The 26,500-nt window shown below is 40.6% G+C and overlaps 1 long non-coding RNA gene across 1 annotated transcript in view; it reads right to left on the bottom strand.

Annotated features, from left to right (window-relative positions):
- Window positions 1–14,142: 14,142 nt before the first annotated feature.
- The window catches only part of LOC146873260 (uncharacterized), a 157,751-nt gene continuing 145,393 nt past the window's right edge, over window positions 14,143–26,500 (bottom strand). Inside the window, exon 4 of the long non-coding RNA XR_014982242.1 lies at window positions 14,143–14,471. This is a non-coding gene — a long non-coding RNA (uncharacterized LOC146873260). The remainder of the gene's footprint in view (window positions 14,472–26,500) is intronic.

A 26,500-nucleotide genomic window follows, 5' to 3' on the forward strand; every position in this document is an offset into this window, starting at 1 on the left:
AAAAAAAAAAAAGAAAATAAAATGAAAAAAAAAAGAAATGAGAATGAAAATAAATAAATAAGAAGGAAAGAAAAAAGAGAAGAAAATGGAGGAAAAGCAAGTGAACAAGGAAAAAAAAAGAAAAAAAAAAAGAAAAGAAGGAAGGAAAATGCGACCGCATGAAAGACCCATTGGAAAATATCATCCGTAGTGTCGCGAGAGTAATATTATTTTTAATAATTTGTCGATCGCTGACTGTGAAACGATATCCTATAGGATACATGGTGCTCCGGTTGGATCATTAAAGAGAATGAATATCAATTAAATGGAAGTGATTTATGCATAAGCCCGTCCGCGACGTCATAAATATCGACAACGTTGAAATTTTTCGGCCAGGACGAATACTCGACGTGGCTCTCGGTAATTTATCGATGAATAGTAGGTAGTAGATTGTAAATAGAGTACGAGTATATCGTGAGAGCGAGAGAGAGAGAGAGAGAGGGGGAGGGAGAGAGGAGAGGGAGAAACAGAGATGAGAATATACGCCTTAAGCGTTCGAGGACGCGTCGAAGCGGTCGTTTTTAATGAGATCCTGTAATATTTACCACATCTTCAATACAATTTTTCATCGGCACGTGCACCCTTTATATATCAAGCCGATCAAAATTTTACCGATCACGATACGATAGAAATTATGTCTCGATACTCGCGTGTAATTCTAACGAAGGGATAACGTTCAAAGATATTTACATAAATTTTCTAACGTTCGTTATTATCACAAAATTGATATAAAGTATCTAACGTTGAAAGATTTAATTTCGTTTAATAAATATTAAAATGCGCGATAAACGAGACTTTGAGATATACCATAAATCCCTTTATGAAATATTTTCCATTTAATGTCGAGAAATTTTGGATTTAATAAATGTATAAATATGTATATTACACGTAGATACTTACATACTCAAATAGATTACTAATAATAACGTTTATAGTAAATGGAACAGCGTTAGTACTCGGAGCAAAGTTCGTATGAAAATTCTTCTTGCTTATTATAATTAAAGAAACGAGGTCGAAGAGGAAGATACTGATATCTTCTGTTTCCACGTGACTAGAGGCGTAAAATTACATTGGTAATTTTTATTAAATTATTTACAAATGAGTTGAGCGAACGAATTTATTCGTTCGTTCATTCGTTGGACACGAGGATCATCATGACTGAATTTTATAGGACGACGAATGCGATTTTCGAAAAATTTACATCCGGGTAATCGCGCATCTATAAATTATGGAGAAGTACACTAAAAAAACAACATTTACTCACCCCGTCCGTGGCATCATTTTTCAGAAGCAATTCAGTTAGAAACGATGTTTCACGTGAATCTGCAACACGGCCAAGCGAAAGAGAATTCGATTAGAGAGACGAATAGTATTTTTTAATGAAAGTGTATAAAAATGAAACGAAAAAAGAAACGAAAAAAAAAAAAAGAAAAAACAAAAAGAAAAGTTTTTCAAGCAATTAAAATAAAAGCAAAAAAGGAAATAAAAAAAAAACAAAGAAAAAAAGAAGAAAAAGCGAAGAAGAAAAAGAAATGAAAAAGAAAAAAAAATAAAAATAAAGAGAAAGAAAAGTAAAGGAAGCAACAAAAAAGAACGAATGAGAAATATTGTAGATACTAAGAGAAATGAATTTTTCAGTGTCGATTATCCTGGGGTAAGACGGTAAACCGAGGAGGACTTGGGTACGATATCAGGGCGGGCTGTTTGCATGAGAAAATCACCACGTCCTTCGTGCCCTTCTTATGTAATCCGTCTGTTAAAATATCAATCTCAACATTTCACTCTTTACACATCATTCCGCGCAGGGGTGGCCCCGATCCTCACCCTTCTACTCTGTCTGGACGAGGTCATCAAAGATGCAAGAGCAATCAGCGGAGCTAGTCGGCCGGACGAGCAAGCAGAGAACCGGCAAACCCCTGGTGCAGCGCCGTTGCACCCTCCCGCCTGTCCCCTCCTCCACCACCCCCCCTCCTTTGCACCCGCGCTGCCCCTGGGAAGAGGGCATAGTATTTTCTTTGAACGTCTAAATCGATCCCTCGCGTAAAAAGGAAAAAAAAGGTAAGGAGCAAAGAAAAAGAACAGAGAAAAGAAATTAAAAAAAAGGAAGAAAGAAAGAGAAGCTAAAGAAAAAGTGAGAGAGAGAGAGAGAAAGAAAAAGGAAAAAGTATGGAAGAAAAGAAAAAGAAAATACTCAAGCGTAAGCCCCTTTTCGAGAATAGGTCACGAGAGTCTCCTTATTAAAAGATCTATGTTCTCGCAATATTATGAAAAGGCAATATCGAAGGAAAGCAATTGCGTTAAGATGAATGAATACAGGGTGAAAAAAAGGACGTGTGCCTTTCGACGACGATTCGCACCTTCTTTTCGTTGGCTGTTAATATCACCGGCATCAGCCGTGCGGACGATCGTAAGATCAATCGCATTAACGAGAAAGCTTCTATTTTCGCCTCGTCTCTTGCTATATATATATAGCAAGAGAGAGAGAGAGAGAGAAAGAGAAAGGAACATCAAAGGGATTCGGGCCGATACTCTCTCTCTGGGAGCAACGACGCGTATCGCTACGAATCGTCGTTGAAATCACTGCCATACTCTTCCCTCTTGGTACGGTCCCGTTCTCTTCGAGCGTTTTCGATCGTGTGGAGAGAGATATAGAGAGAGAGAGAGAGAGAGAGAGAGAGAGAGAGAATGAGAGAGAAAAGAGCACCATGGCTTGCCTTTGAGAAGGGAGGGGAGGATGGGGTGGCCTCGCTCCATCTATGCTTTCGATGCTGCTGCTGCTGCTGCTGCTACTGGAAAGAGTAGAAGGGGGATTGGAGGGAGGGGGTGGGTTTGGGAGAGGTAGAAAAGGGAGGAGAGAATAGGGCGAACTCTATTAAAAATGCAATATTCTCGTTAATCCGCGCCGGTATGTGGCGCCGGCTAATTAGGGAGTACGTGGGAGAGGGGACACGTACGTTTTCACCCCCCGTTGTCATGCAAATACCCCGTGGTGGGCGCCGGGGACGCCATATTGAGCTACGTTACCCGCTTACGAGTCTCACGCGTACCTCTATCTATCTCTACGTATAAGCGACGAAATCGCTTTATACGAAGTCGTATACTTGCCCTCCGAAATTGCTGCTTCATACTCCTTCATAGTGATCGTCCTTTAAAAGGTGAACCAAAGAATTCTTTATGGGTTGGGATTTCTTTTTCTTCCTTCTCTTTTGCTTTCTTTCTTCCTTTTTCTTTTCTTTTCATTTTTTTCTATTTTTTTTTTCTTTTTTTCTTTCTTTTTAAGAAAATGAATAGAAGAAGACGAAGCGGTGTATCTTTATTTACGTAAAAAAGAAGATAGAGACGAGAGAGAGAGAGAGAGAGAGAGAGAGAGAGAGAGAGAGAGAGAGAGGATAAAAAAGGCTTTAAGTTTTTTATCTAGATAAAAATGCATAGCAAACGAAGCTCGTGAAGAGGATCATTGCGCGTGTGCGTAGTCGTTTGTATAGTATAGGTGATCGAAGGTGCTGGGTGATGTCAGTAAGACAGAGAAAACAAGGAGGTAAAAGAGACAGAGAGAGAAGGGGGAAAGAGAGGCTGAGGGAGAAGGAGAAATAGAGAGGGAGAAGCTGGAGGGTGAGTTATATCAATAAGCATCGAACAGCCACGGAGGACGGCAGGGAGCTGTTGATTAAGGGGCGAGCACAATGAGGACATATCCTCCGAGAAGGGAATGCGTCTGCGATGGATTCGCGCGAGGGGTCCCTCTCTCTCCCTCTCGATCTCATCTCCGGCAAGCGAGAGAGACTGTTAGACGCCGATTACCGCCGATCCTGGCCTTCACAATGCTCTCGTCTCTGTCATCTCTCCTCGAGTTGACTGGGTCACCTTGTTGCGAGCCTGAGGGAGAGCTTTAGGTGATAAAGCTACTGCTTGAAACGCCACTATGTATGTATGTACGTACATACGTACGTCTATGTATGTATGTATGTCCCTTTGCTTTTCCTCTTTGAGTCTTCTCTTTAAGATTAACGTTATTAATCTCACGTTGGTACGTAAGCATTTATCCGATAAATAATGAAAGTTAAATTAAATTTCTTAATTATGAATCGTACGAAGATATTTCTTATCTAACTTGTAACTTTTTTTTCTATCCTCAATTGTTCAATTTCTTTTTTCTTTTTTTTCTTTTTCTTTTTCTTTTTCTTTTTCCTTTTTTTTCTTTTTCTTTTTTTCAATTTTTTTCATACCTCACGTTAATCCCATTATAAGAGTTTTTATTAGATAAGAAGAGATATTGGTAATATAAGATCAACGGATATAGCTTGAACGATCCAATCTAGTTGGCAAATTAAGTAATGAAAGCAGTCGCGAGTAAAACTGACTTCCTTCGTTGGGAATAACACGAGGCTGCCTACGAGCAAGTATGTAAGTACGTCGAACGTTTCGTCGTCTCGTATCATAATCACGAAGAGATTACAAACTTTCAAAGTGTAATTTCTTTTTACAATTTCTTTCTATTTCTTTTTTTTTTTACGTTCTTCCTTTCTTCATTCATTCTCTTTTCTTTTTTTCTTTCATTCTTTTCTTTTTCCTTCTTTTTTTTTCCTTTTTTTTTTATTCGTTCAATTCGAGATATTCCATTCGAATTGGTCAGATTTCGTCACGAAAAATTTCGACTTCATTCATCCTATCAATCTATCGCCTCTCACATTCCCCCCATCCCACCCACATCCCACCGTTATACCATATCGTCATTCAGAATTTTCGTGACGTAGTTCACTTCCATCCGACATTTTCTTTCTTTTTCTTTTTCCTTTTTTTTTTTTTTTCTTTTTTTTTCGAACATCCATTTAAAACTTTTAATTGTCGTCGAACGAGTTTTACGTTCTCTCGCATCATCCAACGCATTATTAATGCCATCCAATGAGAGAATTTTATGAGAAGGATGACCGCGACGGTATGAATCGGATCAAAGCATCGTAAAAAGGAAAATTGCCGATCGAAGGAAATCCTTGGAGGATCGAATTGATAGATATAGTAGTATCCAGATTCGGTTCGTTACTGAAACGCTTAATATTACGTGAAATTGATCGAAATAAAGGATTGATCAATGAGCTTCAACTTTTCTCTATTTCTAACGAGATATCGTTTATCGAACGTCGTTAGATCTCTCTTTATATCACGATAAAAGGGAGAGAGAAAAAGAGAGAGAGAGAGAGAGAAAGAGAGAGAGAGAGAGAGTGGGAGAGAGCGGAAAAAGAGAGATCGAGAGGGTAGAAAAAGATCCAAATTTATCCTTCTCTTTCTCCTTCATCCCCCGTCCACAAAAAAAAAAAAGAAAAAGAAAAGGAAAAGAACGAAGAAAGAAAATGGTACCGAGAGAGTACATATATATATATATATTTTTTTTTTTTCTTTACCTTTTTTCACACATTGGCCACACATACGCACATACACATATACACTTTAACACTTTCATTTCTCGCTCGTCGTTTTGCATAGCTTCTATGCTGTTCTTTTCTATGTACATATGTGCAACACACCGTCATCGATCGGCCTTTCGCGCTCGCACTATTTTCAAAAGCCATTCCCATCCTTTGTAATAACGAAGGTCCGTCTTCGCATTAAGCGCTAAACGAGGCCGTTCGATATATATATATATATGTGTGTGTGTGTGTGTGTGTATGTATATAGATAACTCTACCGTAGGTATGTAAACGCGCGACGGTGTGATCGCCTATAGTAAAACCCGAGTTTACGGCCTATCGAACGAGACGAGTTGCCTCTTTTCCAGAACGAATCGTTTCCTATCAACGAGAAACATTTTCTCGTATCGACCGACAAGTAATAGTCAGATATGTTCTTAGTCGAGTATACTCGTAGGTATAGTTATATTATTCGATTAATTTGCAATATTCTCGAGATTATTTCAAATGCGATGAACACGAAGATTTTATTATATTTTAACAATTTACTAATAATAAATTAAAAATAATGTATGATATTTTTTAACTCGTTGTAAATGAAAGATTCGTTTTCTAATAATAAAAACGTAAATTATATTAATATTCTTATAAAAATAACCAATTTATCGGTAAACAATGAAACGTACGTTTGAGCTTTTACGATAGAAATAGTTTTCATTTGTTAGTTTACCATGTTTAACGTTTATTAGATTCAAATCTCAACAATATTTATATAAAGAAAAATAATTAACAGATGATAATATTATTTTTAATGATTGAAATTTTTTAAATTCAATTATTAAGTAAATACATCTGTTAACATAGTATCTATATGAGATTTTAATTTTATAAAATGATATATGTGATATAATGAAAATAAATGAACAAATATATAAGTAAATATATATATATATATATATATAGTTATTTATTCAGATTTAAAAAATTTTACTATAATTATCGAATCGCTAACTCGAAAAGAGATTTAAGTAAGTAGAAAAGAACGAAAGCTTTAGCTCTGCGGTACAAGGTTTTTATCTCGCGATACTAAGCTCATCCAGGCGTGTCCCAGTGCGAAACAAGCTCGCGGCAAAAGCTCGAATGAGAGAGAGAGAGAGAGAGAGAGAGAGAGAGAGAGAGAGAGAAAGAGAGAAAGAGCGAGGTCACGCTACGGCCGTTCCTAAATTAACAGTAATGAAAATTGGTTATCAGTCGAAGCGGCGTCCTGCAGACCGAACAGCGTTACCGGCACCGGAGCGCGTAATATCCCATTGAGGAGACAGGAGAGAGGGGTAAAGGGATTCGGCTGCTGCAAGGGAAGCGGATCACGTTGACACAAAGCGCCCGTAATCCGTTTATCTTCTCTCCGGGCACTCCGCGCCCACGTGTTACGCTTCGCGTTATTCCAGGATAGCCTAGCCTGCCACCAGTCGTCTCTCTATCTCTCTATCTCTCTCTCTCTCTTTCTCTCTGTCTCTCTTTCTCTCTTTCTCTCTTTCTCTCTTTCTCTCTTTCTCTCTCACGTGTAGAGTACGTTACACAATCTTACTCTTTTGCCCTTAGAAAGGATGAATCGCGAAGGATCTTACGGACATCTTCAACGAGATCGATATTACGAGAGAGAAAGAGAAAGAGAGAGAGAGAAAGAGAGAGAGAGAGAGAGAGAAAGAGAGAGAGAAAGAAACGATAGAGGAAAAGTCCTGCGTGTTAAGTCGTGTCCGCGAAAGAGGATCGGTGCTTCGAGAAACGCTTTCGAATGGATCTTCTTTTATAAAAGAGACCTACGTGGAATCTCCTTTGCGACACGTATTTCTTGTGAGTAATGACTGTTGCAGCAAGAGGAGGAGTAAGAGGTGAAGAAAGAGGTGGAGAAGGAGTAGGTTGAGAAGGAGGAGGAGATGGAGAAGAGTCGGTCTTCTTCGTCTGTTCGTTGTCGTCGGTCCCACCTGAAAACCGCTTAACGAATGACGGTGACGAGTCGCCGTCGTCCTCCGTCGTCGACGTCGCCATCATCATCTCTATCTATCGTCGTCGTCATCGTCGTCGTCGTCGTCGTCGTAGCCGTCGTGGTTGTCGTTGTCGTCGTCGTCGTCGTCGTCATCCATGCTCGTCGTACATTTTGTCTCGTACGGAGAAGCACATTTGTCTCGAGACCGGGGGCGGTTTTGAATCCCGTTCGTCTCTTTCTCTCTCTCTCTCTCTCTCTCTCTCTCTCTTTCTCCTCTTTCACTCTTGGAGACGCACGCGTTTGCTTCTCTGTCTCTCTCTCTCTTTCTCTATCTCTCTCTTTCTTTCTCTATCTCTCTTTCTTTCTCTTACTCGCTCGTTTGCTTTCTCTTTTCACTCGAGTTCTTGGGATTCGGCTTGACGCGCCGTTGAAAGACGAGCGCTTCTGACAAAGGACTCCCTAATATATTACGCTTATTAATCCCTCCTGCTCGTCGACCAACCACACCGCCACCACTATTCTCCTTCTTCTCTCTTCCAACTCCTCTTTTCTCTCTTTCACCTCTTCATCCACAACATAGTACCTCTCCGAACGTAGAAATATCCATGGTCGATTGCTAAAAGGGGCATACGATGCTCTCGTTCGTAAAAAAAAATAAAAAAAAAGAACAAAAAAAAGGAGAGAGAGAGAGAGAGAGAGAGAGAGAGGAAAGAAATACAAAAAAGAAAAAAAAACGACGAAAATGAAAAGGAAAAATAAAAAAAAAAAAAAAAAGAAAAAAGAAAAAAGGGAGAAGCAAGCAACGTTCGAGAGAAAATCGTGACGAGTACAACTCTACAACAAGCGCGCTTTACTTCCCGTTTCCTCTTTATCGTCATCGTAGTCCTCGCAGTCGACATCTTGTCAGGTAGTGCGCGACCAGAATGCTGAAAAAAAAAAAAAAAAAAAAAGAACGACACGCTCCCCCTCCGAAACGATTTCGTCCAGGATCCTTCCTCCGAGCTTTTGTTGGACCATTCAGCGATGCAAAAAAATTCGCGGCTCGACGCGTGCCATTCGATTTCTCGAAGCTTTTCTCTTCGTCTCCATCTCTTTCTCTCTCTCTCTCTCTCTCTCTCTCTCTCTCTCTCTCTCCTCTATCTATTTATCTCTCTTACTCGTTTGGTCGTTGTAAGCGATTTAATTGGACGGCCGAATTGTTGTTTCGTTCCTGGCTGAATGCTTCGGTTTTGGCCCTTTCTCTTCTTCTCTGTCTCTCTCTCTTTTCCTCTCTCTCTCTCTCTCTCTCTCTCTCTCTCTCTCTTTCTCTCTCTCTCTCGCGAGCGAGTGAGCGAACGAGCTCGCTAACTCTCTCCTCTCGTATGTTTGCATTTAAGTGCCTATTCTCGGTATAGGCTCTCACATCAGTGTGACGTCTGTGTGCACGAGCGATTTTTATTTTATCCCGCCCTATATAAGTATATATATATATAATATATACATATAGGTCTCTCTCTTTCTCTCTCTCTTTCTCTATCTATCTATCTATCTCTCTTTCTCTTTCGGCATTTTTCGCTCGCTTGTTCTCTCGAAAATTTTCGCCAGGGCCAGACAGGTTGTGGGTAGAGCTTTTATTATATTCACCAGCTAGATTGCCTCGCGATGCTCGACAAAATTGTCGAAGAGAGAGAGAGAGAGAGAGAGAGAGACCGGGCATTCTCTCTCTCTCTCTCTTTGTTGCGTGCATTTATTTCTCGCCTTTCCTCGTACACTCTCGCGGACTCGTGTCTCTGTCTCTCGTAATTATTCGATTGCTCATTAAGAACTCTCTGTAAGTGGTAGGTAATACCTAGTAAGTCGCGGCCGAAGATTTCGACAACGAATGGCTTCGTTCCGCTTTCTTCATTTCTTTTCTTTCATTCTTTCTTTTATTTCTCTCTTTTTTTTTTTTTTTTTTTCTTAGTCGATGGAAAGTATCGCACAATAGTCAAAAAAAAAAAAAAAAAAAGAAGAAAAAAAAAAGAGAGAAAAAGAAAAAAGAAGGGCGTAGGCCCGACGACGACGGTAGGTATTATTAATAACGTATAATAATACCAGGAATGACTTTTAATAGGTACATACACCTACGTGTGTACACAATACGCTTGTATGCGATTTTTGCGTTGAATAGAAAAAAAATATACGCGTCGTGATTCCGCGAGTATTTGAACGTGATTCTCTTAACGATGAATTCGATAAGAGTAGGAGGAAAGGAGAAAGAGAAAGAAAGAAAAAAGAGAGAGAGAGAGAGAGAGAGAGAAAAGACAAAAAGAGAAAAAGAATAGATCCGTGAAAGGAGCGAAACGAGGAGGTTGTGGTGGCAGAGCACTAAGCAGAGCTAATCTCGTCGACTCGCTTGGTGCATCGGTGGGTGGCAGTGGTCGCTACGGCAAGCATGGCGTGTATTTGTTTCGCCGCATGGTGCATCGTGGAGTAACAATACCGGCACGGATCGAGTCGGCGGTCTTTTTGAAGGCAGCTGCCCCTTTCCTCCTCCATCGTTTTCTTCTTCATCTTCTTCTTCTTCTTCTTCTTCTTCCTTTCTTTCTTTCTTTCTTTCTTTCTTTCTTTCTTTCTTTCTACGTCCCCACCTTTCTTTCGAGAGGGTCATCTTTCTTTTATTTTTTTCTCTTCTATCTTCTTTCTGATTCCTCCTCTTTATCACATTTCTTTCCTCTCATTTCTTTTTCCCCATAATATTCTCTAACCACATAAGCCTTATATGGTTATTAATTTTAAATCCTTATTTAAATTTATATTACGAGTTTAAAAATCTTTAAAATCTCGTACTTGCTAACGATTATCGATTTATGTCAACGATCCTAGATAATTCTATTCCTTATGAGAAAGAGATAGAATATAATACCCGTCCTTCCTTTGCGATAGGAAGGGTACGAACGCGCAAGCTCTTCCCGATAGGATTAAGGGATAAGGAGCTTGTCCTTTACTCCTTCACTGCCATCTATCTAGTCCTAACACGAATAGCCCTTTTAGTCACGATCGCTTCGCTCTAATTGACTGTTAATTTACGTCAACTTACGATCGTTCTAAGTTCCTTCGTTAAATGCGTAATCACGTGATGCCTAAATTTGCGGATTAATCCATAATAATCGGACGGATTAACATCCAAAGTCGAAGATCTCTATCTGTTTTCTTTTCCTTTTTCTTTTTTTTTTTTTTTTTTTTTCTTTTTTGTAGAAAACGATCAATTCATTTGGTTTCTCCTTTCACGGAACCGTCAATTTTCTTTTTTCTTTTTTTTTCATTTCCTTTTTTTCCCTCCCTTTCGTTGTTTTTTTCTTTCCTTTTTTTTTTTTAAAGCTAATCATTCTCGATCGAAAATAAATGAAACCTTGAAACGTTTTGAAAGTTTCGGTAACACTCGACTATTCTTCTTCTATACGTAATCCTCTTAAATTATCAGAAAAGAATACGAATTAGTCGAATGAGGAGGAAACACGACGAGTTAACGAAAAGAAAGAAAGAGAGAGAGAGAGAGAGAGAGAGAGAGAGAGAGAGGAGAATGAAAAAAGTGAGCAAAGTCGAACGTCATCGTGGGTTGTGAATTATGGTCGGTCCTCCCACGCATGGGACGACGCATGCGTCGGGCCTCCCTTAAAACAATACGCCGACCAATCTCCGAAGGTAAAGGGGCTCTTGTCTCATTGGCTCGTTCCTTTGAGTCGATCCTTTTTCGACGCGTCCACCATACCCTTCTCACGAAGCTACTTCCTTCGCTCACTGAACTCCTTTTCCTTCGTTTTTCTCTCGACGTTTCTCTTTCTCTCTCTCTCTCTCTTTCTCTCTTTCTCTTTCTCTTTCTCTTTCTTTCTCTCATTCTCTCTTTCTTTTTATCTCTTTCTCGTTGTCGTTGTATTTTCTTTTTTTCTTTCTTTTTTTTTATATTCGTAGAATATCTTTTTTAGAACGTAGTTGCATCGCAAAACGATATGCGTTCGCTTCATACGCTGGTAACAACGAAAAAATAGAGAAAGAGAGAGAAAGAGAGAGAGAGAGAGAGAGAGAGAGAAAGAGAGAACTGTTATTTCAATGTCGTTCGTAATTAGCCAGAGGTAAAACTAGCTCTCATCGGTAGGTCGTTATCTTTCTCACTTGCCATTGAAAATGTTGATATTTTTATAATTGCGACATTGTAGATGGAAATGGCGCGTAACAACGAAAACTCGGGCTCTGCTTTATCGCGAAAGCAGTGCCCGAGTTGTGGAGAGAGGTTGAAGTGGTATAGCGTTGGGTATAGGGCCGGTAGTCCAATCGATAGCATCGGGGTCGGACGATGAATTTTAATTTCTCCCCCTATTTCCGCCGTTGAGAGTACATAAACAGCGATGTTTGTTATTCTTGATAATGGAAGGGCGTTAGCGCCGAACGTAGCACGCTTTTCGGGACGGTATACATTTTTCAGGATGGTCGTTTACGTCGCTCCATCGGGCGCTATGTATTACGACGAACGGATACGAAGCGTAAAGTTGCAAAATTAAAATATATTTCTTTTCCGGGACACGTGAATACGTGTAATATCATTGGCTGGTAATTGTTAATTCTTGTTAAATTCGAACCTACGTAAGTTACAAATATTATAAGTATATCATAAATTTTAATTAACTTTTATTCCTGTTGCGCGTTATCTTCTCCTCTTTTTTCTTTTCTTTTTTTTTTTTTTTTTTTTTTCTTCCTTTCAATCATATTCTTCAATTACGTAAAATATAATAATATTTATATCGTATAAAATCAACAAAATATATCGCGTTAAAATTTCGTACGTTATCGTTACGAGTTTTATCGATCATAAACGTTAAAGTAATAGTGAAAAAGGAGGATGATTCAGAAAAACAAATAAGACTTACGTTCCGAGACCGAGGAACGTTATTATGTGGAACATGAACAAGTGACGAGAGGGTAGTAGGAAGAAGAAGGAAAGAGCAGTCGAAGTAGGCGAAAGGTCCCCCTTCGTTTCTGCGAAGCGTTTTACCGAAGGTAATGGCCGTGCCGGAAGCGAGATGACGCGTGACCCCCAGACGGATGCATTAGACGCACTTCCGGCGGTACGACGCCCGCCTCCCTACCGCGAAACCCCGTCGCGAAGCAAGCCTCTTGCGAATCTCTTCTCCGATCTTTTACTCACTTTGTTACAACTCACAGTTTTTATCCCTTAGATTTTCATTTACGATTTTCAATGTCGATCGAATCAAATTCACTTTTTTCTTTTCTTTTTCTTCTTATTATATTATCAAATAAATATTAATTTTTTCCAATAGAATATATATATCGATAATATCTATAATCTATTAGAGGTTAATTATTCTATACTTTGATAAATGAACGTAAGATATACCGTAGAAATCTTATTATAAAAGTAATTATTTTAAAAGGTACAAAGTTTGTATGTACAACTAGAGAAACATAATACTTTGCGCTTGAGACTGGGCTACATACATACATACATACATACATACATACATACATACATACATACATACATACATACATACATACATACATACATACATACATACATACATACATACATTTACGTCTCTACTAGTCGACATATCGAAAGACGTCCTTCGTCGTTGAAGGATCGATTCGCCTTCTCTCTCTCCCTCTTTCTCTCGCTCTCTCTCTCTCTCTCTCTCTCTTTCTCTCTCTGCTTCTCTTCTCGTCTCTGCCTCAACGAATTCCTCCTCCCACGAGAAGAGGAAATGAAATCCCGGCTGGGACGCGAGTCTCGCGACGTTTGTCCCGTTATTAGATCAACGTTACTACGTAGAGTCCGTCTCGTATATTCGAAGGTAGAACCGATAGGACGGATGAGAGGAAGAGAGAGAGAGAGAGAGAGAGAGAGAGAGAGAGAGAGAAAGGAAGGAAGGGAAAGAGAGAGAATGGCATCGAGAGCCGGCAGACACGTCTTCTGCATTTTCAAACGCGCGTACACTTTCGCGCCGCCCAAGAGGCGATACGCGAAAATCGCTGAAGTCTTTTTAAAGCAAGATCGACGTATCCTTTTGATCGTCGAAGAAACTCAGGGAATGACGTCGTACACAGACATTTTCTTCATCGCGTAAAAGCTTCCCTTATAAACGGAATACTTTCGATCCTTGAAAATCCATGTAAAAAAGAATACTATTTTTTTGACAATTCTATTTCAGAAATAACGATTTAAACCGACATTATTCTTATTATATCTTTTTATTAGATATACGGATTTTTAAGTAAAGTAAGAAAAAAATGTTGAATATCCATTCGAGTTCTGTTTTAATGAATCTTAAGAAATTAATACGAGGATAAGACTAATGGCGTGAAAAATCAAAGAAGGAACGGGACAGAGACAGAACAAGAGAGAGAGAGAGAGAGAGAGAGAGAGAGAGAGAGAGAGAGAGAGAAATGTTTCTATCGGAAAAAGCACGTCATAATTTTCGTCGATCGTTGGACGAAAACGATCCTTCTTTGTCTCCGCGTACCGGATGGAAAATCGATCGAAGCTAGTGAAAAAGAGTAGATAGAGAGATAGAGAAAGAATGAAAGAGAGACAGAGAGAAAGATATATATATATATATATATATATATATATATATATAAATATAGAGAGAAATGTGCTGAGAAAGAGATCGGTGGATGATGCGTTCGACTCAGTTGGGCTCGTCTGGTCTCGGCCGCGAATTTCGTAGAGCGCACGAACGCGCGCAGCGCATTCTACCGCCTGCATCGAGCCGAATTAATAGTTCGTTCTACCGCGAAACTCGTAAATAACGCATCCTGACAGCCGGATCCGAACGTCGATGAATAACGAGCCGCGGAACCTTCGACTTTCAGTCTTCCTTTTTTCTATTTTTTTTTTTTTCTCTTTTTTCCCCCAGGCAGTTCTCATGCGTCCGTTCGTTCGGACCACACGCGTCGTCGTCGTCGTCGTCGTCATCGTCGTCGTCGACGTCGTCGTCGTTGTCCTCGTCCTCGTCCTCGTCCTCGTCCTCGTACTCATCCTCATCCTCGTCCTCGTCCGGCCACTGAGCAAGAACGAATACATAACGTTTTAGTATGGTGTGCGTGAAAAACGCGTGCGTTTTCATTGAAACAAAGCACGAGGGCCGTCGACGTACTCTTTCCCGATTCGGACTGGTCGTCGATGCCGGAAACGCCACGAAAGAGAAAGAGCGAAAGAGAGAGAGAGAGAGAGAGCGAGAGAGAGAGGGAGAGCGAGAGAGAGAGAGAGAGAGACGAGAAAAAAGGAAAAATAGGGAGAGAAAGTCGAGTCGAATCGTTGCACGTCTCTACCTGCATTTATATATTATATATACATATATATATTTATATATACTCATATGTGTGTGCGTGTGCTTGTATATATATATATATATATGCATATATACGTGTATTTCTGTTCTCATGAATATTCGCCGAGATATCTCGTGCGTTCTCTTCTACACCCTGCTACGCGACGTTACCTCTCTCTCTTTTCACGAATTTTCTCTTCATTTGACGTACGTAGTATAACACGGTGTCAAGTGTGTTCGATTTCTCTACAAAAGAAGAAACAACAAGAAATAAAACGAAAAGGAAAAAAAGAACAGAAAAAAAACAAAAAAAAAAAAGAAGAAGAAGAAAAAAGGAAGAAAGATGAAAAAGAAGGATAGAAAACCTCGTAACTTTTATATTCTAACTACGGTTTGTCATCGTCAAATCTTTCAGTTCTTTTTTCTTCCTCTTCTTTTTTCTTTCTTGTCCTTTCTTTCTTTCTTTTTTTTTTTTCCTTTTTTTGTTTCAATTTTTTTATCCATCCCACCTAGGAGTGCGTGATGATGAACGACACACGTCGTTACCAACAAAAGAACACTTGTATTATATTTCGTGTAATATAATGGTACCTTATATATATATAGGCGTAATTTATCGCTGTATTTATCGATTACGCGAGAATCGTTCATTCTCGATGATATTCTTCGGCAACTCTTTAAAGCCTTGTTAGATATTTCGCGAATATCGAAGTCGTTAACTAGCAATTCTACAAAAAAAAAAGAAAAAGAAAAAAAAAAGAAAAAAGAAAGAGAAAAAAAAAATAAAGCAGTCGTACATAGCAATTATAGCATTGGTAATAGGCATGTAATATATAAATGTTATGGGCGTTATGACGGTGGATGAGTACGGCAAGGAAAGTCGGCGAGTTGGCGAACGAATTGAAAGAAAAAAAGACAGAGAGATAGATAGATAGATAGATAGATAGATAGATAGATAGATAGATAGATAGATAGATAGATAGTATGTATGTCTGTGTGTGAGGAAGAGAGAGAGAAATAGAAAAGGATGAAAGATGTCGGCAATAGAGAGAAACGAATGATGGGTGTATAATGACTGAGCCTATTCCTCCTAATTTCTCGGACCCTATCTCTCTCTCTTTCCCTTTCCGACTATCCTCTATGTAGGATAGACGGGTGGAAGAAAGAGAGGCGAGAACGGATGAGTAGAAGGAAGATGTGGATGAGGAGAAAGAGGAAGCATAGAAGAAGGAGAAGGAGGAAGAGGATGAGGAGGAGGATGGTGAGTCGACGAGAGGGAAGGATGGAAAAAGAGAGAATCGGAAGCTTCAGAAGGAGGGAGAGCCTCCTTCTCGCTCTCTCGCCCTCTCTTACTTTCCATCTTTCTCTTCCGCTTCACCATTCTTCGGCACTCCCGTCGGGGGATTAATAACGGCCTACCATTGTTGCCATGGAAACTCTCGAAGCGTTAAAAACTCTCCTCGGCCCTAACTCTGATCGTCCGTTTAAAGTTCTGAGAGAAAGGGTTGCGATCTCAAATTCGAACGGCGCGGGACGATTACGACGACGGGAAATATATTTTTCAAAATATTTCGCGTAATATTAATTACATTATGTAATCTCGTGGAAAAAATATGGGACATATGGGTGAATTTTTTATTATATATATACATTTTTTTTTTATTATTCGCTCTATTATTATTATTACTATTACTATTATTATTATTATTTTTATTATTATTATCATTATTAATATTATTTATCAACAACGTGTGACAATGGATTTGGTTTCAATGAGATATTGAATATCTACGATTTATTGTGCCATCGAAAATCTACGAGTACGAGAGAATTCTCAACAAATCAAGGACAAGAGGCTTTTCCTTCGAATTAATTAGAGATAAAACGGAAAAGGGGATTCTTCGAGAGCACCCGATCTAATGTAAGTACGAGAAGGCACGTAAAACGAAGGAATATAAGAGATTCGATGACTGGGGTGATCCCGCACAATGATTCCTCATGGCGGATCGTGCCTGGCATAACTAGATCACGTCAAGATAAAGTCAAACGTAAATGGAGTCCGCTCTTTCTCGGCTTTGGACTCTCTGATCGTACTAGAGAACGAGAAAGATATATATATATATAGAGACAGAGACAGAAACGATAGTAAGAGACGAAGAGAAAGTTAAACGTCGATGATAGAAGGGAATGGGAGAGAAAGAGAGAGATAGATAGATAGATAGATAGATAGAGAGAGAGAGAGAGAGAGAAAGAGAGAGAGAGAAAGAGAGTCCTGGCGGAAGGACGACACGGTGCGTGCGAGCAGGACGTACGTGAAACGGGGCTGATCAATATTCATGGTCCGCACTTGGGGTGGTTTCAGCACAGTCAGGGGGGATAGAGAGTCAGAAAGAGATATAGATAGAGAGGAAGAGTGAGGGGTGAGTAGTCGTGGGGTGGATTTATGCGAATCCTTCCTTCCGACTCGCTCAGCGAGGAAACGAATCTTTTTTCTTCCTTTTGCATCGCTTCCGTTCGCTCGAATGCCGTGTAGATCGCTTCCTCGAGAAGGTTGCCAAAAGCTCTTATGCTACACGATCGTACTTCTCGATATCGGATTTCTATTTTAATCATCATCGAAAATCGTACTAACTTGAGAAATAAAATATAAAATTAAGTCTATCTTATTGATGAAAAATATCTAACAATTAATAATGATAAAATTCGTAGAAAAATATAGAACTATAATAAAGATTCGTGGTCGTAACATTGTTTCAACTATAGAGACTAAGACGAATTGACGGTGTACGATGATATTTAAGTAAATACCAAGAGAAAGAGAAAGAGAGAGAGAGAGAGAGAGGATGAGAAGGAGAATACGAAGAGAGAAGAGTCTTTGTAAGAAGGTCGTCGTTAATTCTTTGACGGAAGGGGTGGATGATAGCGGGGAGAGAAGGAATATAAGCGGAGTTGGTAATAATGCTAAATATCTGAAATGAAGTAGCAGTAGTAGCGACTGAATGTAACCTACATTGGCTGTTAGACTAGGTGGAAAGGAAAGTGTGCGTTACACGTAGGACGACGATGAACAACGACAACAACGACAACGGTAACAAAGTCGTCGTAGTCGTCCTCGTCGACGACAACGACGACGACGACGACGACGATGACGAGGACGAGAAGAAGGGTATACACGAACTCGCATATCGTAGGTAGATGGATGTTGTGCACACGTATATACATCATAGATACATTGATACACGTATACAAGCTCGATCAAGGCACCGTAGACGAGTGAGAGTCCGTAGGAGAGAAGGTAGGTGGTTCGGTTCCGGTGCGGGCCATTAGTTGATGAGCTACCTCGTTTTCGTCCCCTCCCGAGGCCGAGATTCGCGCCAGTGCCGCCGACGACGGCGTGCCACCCTCTTCTCCTCGCTCGCGCGACTACATCGAGAAGCTCTCCACCATCTACGGGAGGAGGCCCTGTGAAAAGCTCGCGTGCCATTGTGGGATCTATTATTGCCCTCCTGGACTTACATGTTTCGATGCAGTGCCGGTAAACTCAGCCAACCAACCAACCATCCAACCAACCAACCAACCAACCAACCAACCATCCAACCAACCAACCAACCAACCAACCATCCATCCATCCAACCAACCAAACAACCAAGCAACCAACCAACCAACCAACCAACCAACCAACCAGTCAGTCAGTCAGTCAGCTAGACGAGCAAGAGAGCGAGTAAGCGGACGCGCAACCGATAAAAACACCGAAGCAAACGAACCTCTTTGTACGTTTACCTGTGTATATGTATGTATATATGAGTCTATGTTTTTCTGTGTTTACGTTGGTGTTCTTTCGATACATCGCGTATCGCTGCTCTTTACTACTTTTCTCTTTTTCTATCTTTCTCTCTTTCTCTTTCTTTCTCTATCTACCTATCTATCTCTATTTATCTCTTTCTCTCTCTCTTTCTCTCTCTACCTCTCTCTCTACCTCTATCTCTTTCTCTCTTTCGTCGCGAATTCCTACAGAGCCAACTCGATGCAACGGAGTCTCTTTCAGCGGAAAAGTCGCGGTTTCGCGGCTCCTCGCTTCCAAATTTTCAAAGACCCGATATCCCGCTTCGACGTCCTCGTGCATCTCCACCCTCATATTCCCCTTTTTCTCTCTCTCTCCCCCTCTCCCCATCTCTCTTCCTCTCTCTCTCTCTTTCCCTTTTTGTAGTTTTGTCTCCACGAATATTAGAATATTATCATCCGTTCTTTTTTAAGAAAGAATTTCCTCATTCAATCGATCGATAATTTCTATCATAGAATTATATCAATTTATCTTTTATTAACGAAACATCGAATCATAATCATGATATTACGAAAACGCACGACTAGGCATTTCGTTAAATCAGCGGAATGACGCGATATTTCCGGTGTTGATTCGGGACGTCGTCCCGCGTGATAACCGTAGAAAATGCGAGCCCTCACCGACCGACGAATCTACAGAAGGGAGAGATGTAGATGCATAGCAGAGGCACAAAGTCCTGGAAGAAGAGAAAGAAAGAAAGAAAGAAAGAAAGAAAGAAAGAAAGAAAGAAAGAAAGAAAGAAAGACAGAAAGAGAGAAAAAAGTCAGAGAGAGAGAGAGAGAGAGAGAGAGAGAGAGAAAGCGAGTGCACAGAAAGGCATTCAATGCATTCACGGGGAAGAACTCTGCACGAACGAGCGAGCTCGTGAATGAACCGAGTCCCGAGCCGACGAACCACTGTCGGCTCGGCACCCTCTCCTCCGTGGAACTACTCTATCTCGGGCATTATCGTTATTAAACACCTCGAAAGGCCGCCAACAGAATGGTATTCGTGTTTCAGGGAGGCAAGCCGCCGACGAGAGAGAGAGAAAGAGAGAGAGAGAGAGAGAGAGAGAGAGAGAGAGATACGGCCGCTCGATTCGTTCGTCGATGTACTTACTCGCGACTTCCTCCCCCTCCCTCTACCCCATCCTCCACCCCTTTCTCTCCTCCTCGTCCTCCTCTTTATCCTTCTTTCCCAACGTGTTCTCCACATGTTTTTTTTTCCTTCCTTTCTTCCTTCCTTCATTCCTTCCTTCCAACCATCCAACCATCCATCCATCCATCCATCCTTCCTTCCTTCCTCCATTCGTATTCTATCTATCCACCATATCCTCTTTCCCTTTTTTACTCTCGAAATTTCGAATAAATCCTTTCGACTCATATATCGTATTGCACGGTTGAGAATAATCCGAACTACGTGCGACTAATCAAAACGATTAGAATCATAAATTAGAAATATTTATTTTCGTTGAATATTTTAATAAAAATTTGCAAAACCGGGAAACATCTCAAAACGAGAATTGTATATTTTATTTGTGATATCAAGATGGTAAGGGGATCCTCTCGCATGGAAGATCGTTATCATTGTTTCGCGCAGAAGACGGGGTAGCATTAAAAGCGACTCCCTTTCCTTCCTCGTATAGTGGGAGGGTAGGAGGAGGAGGAGGAGGAGGAGGAGGAGGAGGAGGAGGGGTGGGGGTGTCGTCGTCGAAGAGCCGGATGATGTACTGCCGTCTCAGCCCCTTAATTACTGCCGCGTGCAAATTGGAAGGAAAAATTAATCGCAGAAATGACTTAGAGTCGTCGGCGGTGCCGTAGTTCGAGATACCGGAGGATGGGGGGGGGTTGGAGGAGAGGACGGGTGGGTGGTGGGGGCCGGTGGGAGAAAGCGAAGGGTGGACGAGGAAGCGCAGCCGAGGGTCGCACAAAGGGGATGAAAGGAAGTCCGGGGCAATTAGAATGATGCCCTTTGCACGGTCTTCCTCTCTCTCTCTCTCTCTCTCTCTCTCTCTTTTTCTCTCTCTTTCTCTCTCTCTCTCTCTTTCTCTTTCTCTATCTCGCCTTCTTCCTTTCTCTCAGTACCCACGGAACTCTTCTCTTTCTCTCTCCCTCTTTCTCTTCTATCTCTTCCTTCTCCTCCACCTCCTTGCTTCTCTTCCACCTCCATGGATACGCTGTTCGCAAAATCCTCCGTGTAAATCTGCCTTCCTTCTGAACTCGAACTAACTTCAGGTGCTAAGAATATCATACACGTACAAATATATCGTAACGAAGATATTTATTTATTTTATTAGAAAATTTTGTATTTAGAAAATTTGTTTTCTATCGAAAAGGAATGTCTCCATTTAAAACAAACAAAAATATTTCCCAAAGCTTTAATATTCTTACTCTACGTTTGTTGCATTTTATATATATATATATATGTATGTGTGTGTGTGTGTGTGTGTTTGTGTGTGCGTGAATGTATGCGTGTGTGTGTGCGTGTGTATTAAATTACTCTATCGACTAAAACAATGCTTTATTTAGAAGTAATAATAGATATATTTCAATAATTAATTTTAACACAAAAATCATGAAATAAAGGGAGAATTTTGGAGGTAAACGTTAACAAATATCAGCGTTTATCGTTATTTCATGCTCTAGAACGAATATAATATTTGATATAACTGTATCCTATAAATCAGTTAATATCATTATCATTCAGCGATCGTTCGAATTGAGGATGGTATAGAATTTTCGTAATAGTATTACAATATACGCGATATGTTCCATTTAATTCGTATATTTAAAATACTTTTTGTTATAATATTTTTGAGAGTATAAAAATAATTTAACATCAAGGAAAAAGAAAAAGTACATTTCTATAGTTTGCTTTTTTCTTTCTCTTTTTTATTAAGATTAATATTCTCTATTAAAGTTATCTACTCACACACACATACACATATATACACATATATATATATATATATATATATATATATAGAGTGTCACGAACGAAAAGATTTCACCCTATAGATATTATTAGAAAGTAAGAAGTCTCAGGAGAAAGATCAACTCCGGAAGGTCACGAAGCAACAACGAGGAGGAGGAGGAGGAGGAGGAGGAGGAGGAGGAGGAGGACAACGATGACGGCAGCAACCTCGACGATATCACCAACGTTGGATGGACATTTAATCTCGATTTCGGGGTCGACCACCGATCGAACAACCCCTCCGACTCGTGGAAGGCCGCTGCTGTCATATCTCCAAGGGATGATTCGACGTGACGGCTCTCCCTAGAGGGTTGGCGTCGTGCTACCGTAGCCACTGGCATACGTTGCTGCTCTTGCCCTCGATGGAAAAGCCCATCGAAAAGCCCATCGGAAAGCCATGCCGTGTGCCGCCCTAGGCGGCAATATACGTCGTGACGTTCGCGGATTCCGCGCGTGCCACCCATTCCCCACCTTCGACTCCACCTCTTTCTCTCTCTCTCTCTCTCTCTCTCTCTCTCTCTCTCTCTTTCATTCTCGTTTTCGACCCTTCTCGCGTGAGGTTTAATGACGTATAAACTATGCTTCGGATTAGCAACGTTGCCTCGACTCTGCTCGAGGCTATCATCGAGCTTTAGGGTCGATAATATTCTTGCTTTTCGTCGTTAGCTTCTTATGAGAACTTCCTACGAAGCTATTCTCATATGATCCAATGTCTAATCTACCTAAGTATAATAAGATTTTAATCGACATTATTAAAAGAAAAATATTTAATATAGCCGTTAGTATAATGAAAATTACAAGATTGATTTTCTTCGTGTAAATTCTTTTAATAGAAAAATATTCATTAATTCGGATGACTCATTATTGAATCATTGATAAACTTTTTAGTTTAAAGAAATAGAGAGAGAGAGGAAGAGAGAGAGAGAGAGAGAGAGAGAGAGAGAGAAGAGAGAGAGATACTGCAAGACTATCTGTTCCCAACCTACCTCACTGTAAAAACGAAGACGATACTCGCCAATTAAATTGGAATCCCTTATCAGATCATTCTTCCAGTTTATTCGCGTCACCAACTTGCCGGTAGGTAATACGTACTGACCAAGCTACGTTTGAAAAATCTCGTGACAGTTAACCGAGTACAAAACGAATAATTAATTGGACAAAGAAAGGCGTTCGTCGAAGAGGAAGAGCGAGAGCACGTTAGCAGCGAAATAGAGGAAAGTAAAGTGAGAGTCAGAGAGAGAGAGAGAGAGAGAGAGAGAGTGAATGATAGAGGAAAAGAGTGTGAGAGAGTGAGAAAGAAAGAAAAAAGAAGAAAGAAAGAAAGAAAGAGAGAAAGAGAGAAAGAAAGAGAGAGAATGGAGTGGCACAAAAGGGCCCCGACAACAAAGTCAAGTGGGGCACAATGAGCCGCGGCGTGAGTACATTGAATACCATGGTCGTCTCCTACAGTCGTGGTCCCATGGCTCTTTGACGCTCGTTCTACTACTTCTCGTGTCTCATGGTGTGTACTTATGGTGTGCCTCTATAAAAGCGTTGATTCGATAACATGACCGTGTCACCGATATAGAAAATTACATGCGCACGAGCGAGCCCCCAGGGTGACAGCTTGATCGTCGATTATGAAAACGTTTAAGAGCGAGATCCTTATATTTCTATAACCTGTCAACCTGTCACCATTTGTTTATTCATTGATTTCGTTCCATCAATCGATGGAATTATATTTATTTTTATAGTTTCTATACTACTATCAAAAAGTTTCGGATTTTTCGTCGATGCTTTCGTCGAGGATCAACGGTATATAGAAGTAAATCGTTCGACCGAATCCAAAATGATAGATAGGACTGTGAGATTTAGAAAGATAGATAGAGAGAGAGAGAGAGACAGAGAGAGAGAGAGAGAGAGAGAGAGAGAGAGCAAAGGGATCGATTTAGAAAACTGGTCAAGCTCGAAAATCCTGATAAATGAAAGAAGCAAATACCGAGCGAGGATTATCAATAAGGGTTGGCTATCTTTAGACCTGGTAGAAAAGGGTAGATCGTGGTAGGTAAGGGTAAAAGACTTAATCTCTTTACCTACGATAATCTGATATAATACTCTTCCTATGTTATTTACCTTGGAATCAAATCGTTTATACTGTCTTAAAAGCAATTTCGTGTAAGGTATACTTTAATAAAGATTCCTCGTTTTTCGTATAACATAAAAATATATGTATCGAGAAAAAAAATATATACATATATATATATATATATATATATATATATATATATATATATATATGTGTGTGAAAAAAAGGAAAAGAAAAAATATCGATGATGGACGACTCGATAGATATACTTTTTGATATCGAAAAATTGTTCTCTCTCTCTTTCTCTCTCATTCAGTTGATCATTTCTAACTGGACGTAATGTTACGCGAAGTCACCCTTCCGTTTTTCCCGTCCACCATCACTCTCTCTCTCTCTCTCTCTCTCTCTCTTTTTGAACGGGGGTGCAATCAATAAGACATTCGTGACGCGACGGTTATGGGGCTGATGGGGATGCGAAAACGGGGGCCAACGGGCAACCCCATGAATATCTTTCGATAGATTGCACATCGTCCTCGTTCAGGGCCGATGCGTCCCGATGCGTCGCGATGCGTCGATCCAGAGCGTCAGAGGGTTGGTTAGCCGGAGGTTCGTCGAGGGCTACGAGACAGGCGAGGGTGAACGACGACGTGTGTGTGCAGCCACGCGTCCACTGCGGTTAACTTTTCCTCCATCTACTTTCCTCGCTCCACTCGATCTCTCCTTCTCTCCACCTTCTTCCTGAACGAAGGGTAAAGAGAGAAGATGTCCTGACCGGCGCCGACGGTCAACGGTTTTTCGGCCCTTTCGAACTTTCGACTCGATCGTCCGCGAGAAAAACTTTTTCTTCATCGAAAGGGTCCCCGGAGGTGCTCGCATCTCAACTCTGTGCTGTTCAATTACGCGTACAAACGGACAAAGTTTCAAAATGAAAATTTGACTTTGATGATTATTTGAGTAAGACTTTCGATGACCACCAATGGAAAAAAATCCAACGAAATTATTTAAACGGGACAGTATGGATAAAAAGAGAAGATGAAAAAAAGATTAGTAAAAGAAGAAAAAAAAAAAGAGAAGAAGAAAAAGAGAAAGAAAAAAGAAAAAAAGAATCGATTACCGTCTAACCATCCATCCATCCATCCATCCATCCATCCATCCATCCATCCATCTATCTATCTATCTACCTATCTATCTATCTATCTATCTGTCTTCGTTGTATTAGCGTCGGAACGTATGTATGCATGGGAGATCATAAAAACGATCTACTGCATTTTCCTTTATTTCACAAACGCGACTCGGTCGGTAGGTACTCGCTTTCCTCTATGCTCGAACGTTGATCTTTTGGATCATTCTCGACGAATCGGAAACGTGAATCTCTCTTTCTCTCTCTCTCTCTCTCTCTCTCTCTCTCTTGCTATCTCTTACTATTCCAGGATTCGGTCTGATGGGTGCGTCATGCATCGGCTTGCATCGGCTTTCATCGGTTGAAGGATCCACTCGGGATCTCGCATTAATAATGCATATCTGTGTCGATGTATACGTTTGCGTATACGGCAGTTGCATCTGTAAAAGTATGTAAGAGCTTAGGAATACGATTCGTAAAGCCGAAATCGAGAGCCGAAATCTCTTTCTCTCTCTCTCTCTCTCTCTCTCTCTCTCTTTTTTTCGCATGAGAACGTTCTTTTTTCTATAGTCTTTCTTTCTTTCTCTTTCTCGGAAGATCGAAGAGTGAAACTGTAAAATACCACGCGGGGAGTCGTTGCATCGTTTTCACACAAAATTTGTCCTTGTTAATACGTCAAGAAAAAGAGAGAGAGAGAGAGAGAGAGAGGAGAGAGAGAGGGAGAGGGAGAGAGAGAGAAAGATAGAGAGCATTCAGGAACTCCCGAGTTCGTTTCTCGACGCTTAAATTACCGGTCCAGTCTCTCTAGGCCCCTACTCGGTCTACTGCCACTCTCTCGCCCCCTCCTCTTTTCTTTTTTCTTCCCTTTCCTTTTCCAAGCCCTTTTGAAAGGAACTCCATCCTTACGCCTCCGCACTCTTCACCTACCTTCCAACAACGTAGCCCCTGCCTTCGACACCGTCTTTCTCTCTCTCTCTCTCTTTCATTTTTCTTCTTCCTCCTCTTCTTCTTCTTCTACTTCTTCTCTTCCTCTTCTTTTTCTACTACTACTACTTCTTCTTCTTCTTCTTCTTCTTCTTCTTCTTCTTTCTCTTCTTTTACATTTTCTTTTTCTTTTTCTATTGCTTCTCGTCTCTGTTTCTACTTCTTTTTCTACGTCTTCTTTTTCCTATGCCTTCTCTCTTTCCATTCCGTCATACGCGTCGAGTTTTTGGACTGATTAGCATTTTTTTCCTTCTTCACGCTTCTTCCATCGTGACTCGATGACGCCTCTGGCCGGACAATGAGGCTACTTATTTATTTAAATACCGGGCATCCTGTCCTTTCACGCGAAGATTTATGCACGCTGCCGAGCTAATTGCCGGCCCATTATCCGACTAATGGTATTCCGTCGCGTAAACGTTCTTCTTCTCCTCTTCTCTACCCCTCTCTCTATCCCTCCCTCCCTCCCTCCCACCCTCTCTCTCTCTCTCTTTCATTCTTTCTGTCTCTGTTTCTATCTATCTTTCTCTCTCTCTCCTACACCTTCTTCCAACATTTCGCTAGTCTTCGTCGACTTCTTCGATCGACAAAAGACACGTCGACTGTGGAATATGCGATCCAAAGTAACTTCGTCGAGGACTTTCTTCTTTACCAAACACTAATGAGAACGTAAAATTCATCTCTCCCTTCTTCCCTCTCTCTTTCTCTCCCTCTCTCTCTCTCTCTCTCTCTCTCTCTCTCTCTCTCTCTATCTCTATCCTTTTTCCCCTCTTTTTTCTTTTTTTTTTTTTCTTTCCTCGATA

Source organism: Vespa mandarinia, chromosome 1 (genome assembly GCF_050613455.1).
Source record: "Vespa mandarinia isolate Hongniang chromosome 1, ASM5061345v1, whole genome shotgun sequence".
NCBI classification, from domain to species: domain Eukaryota; kingdom Metazoa; phylum Arthropoda; class Insecta; order Hymenoptera; family Vespidae; genus Vespa; species Vespa mandarinia.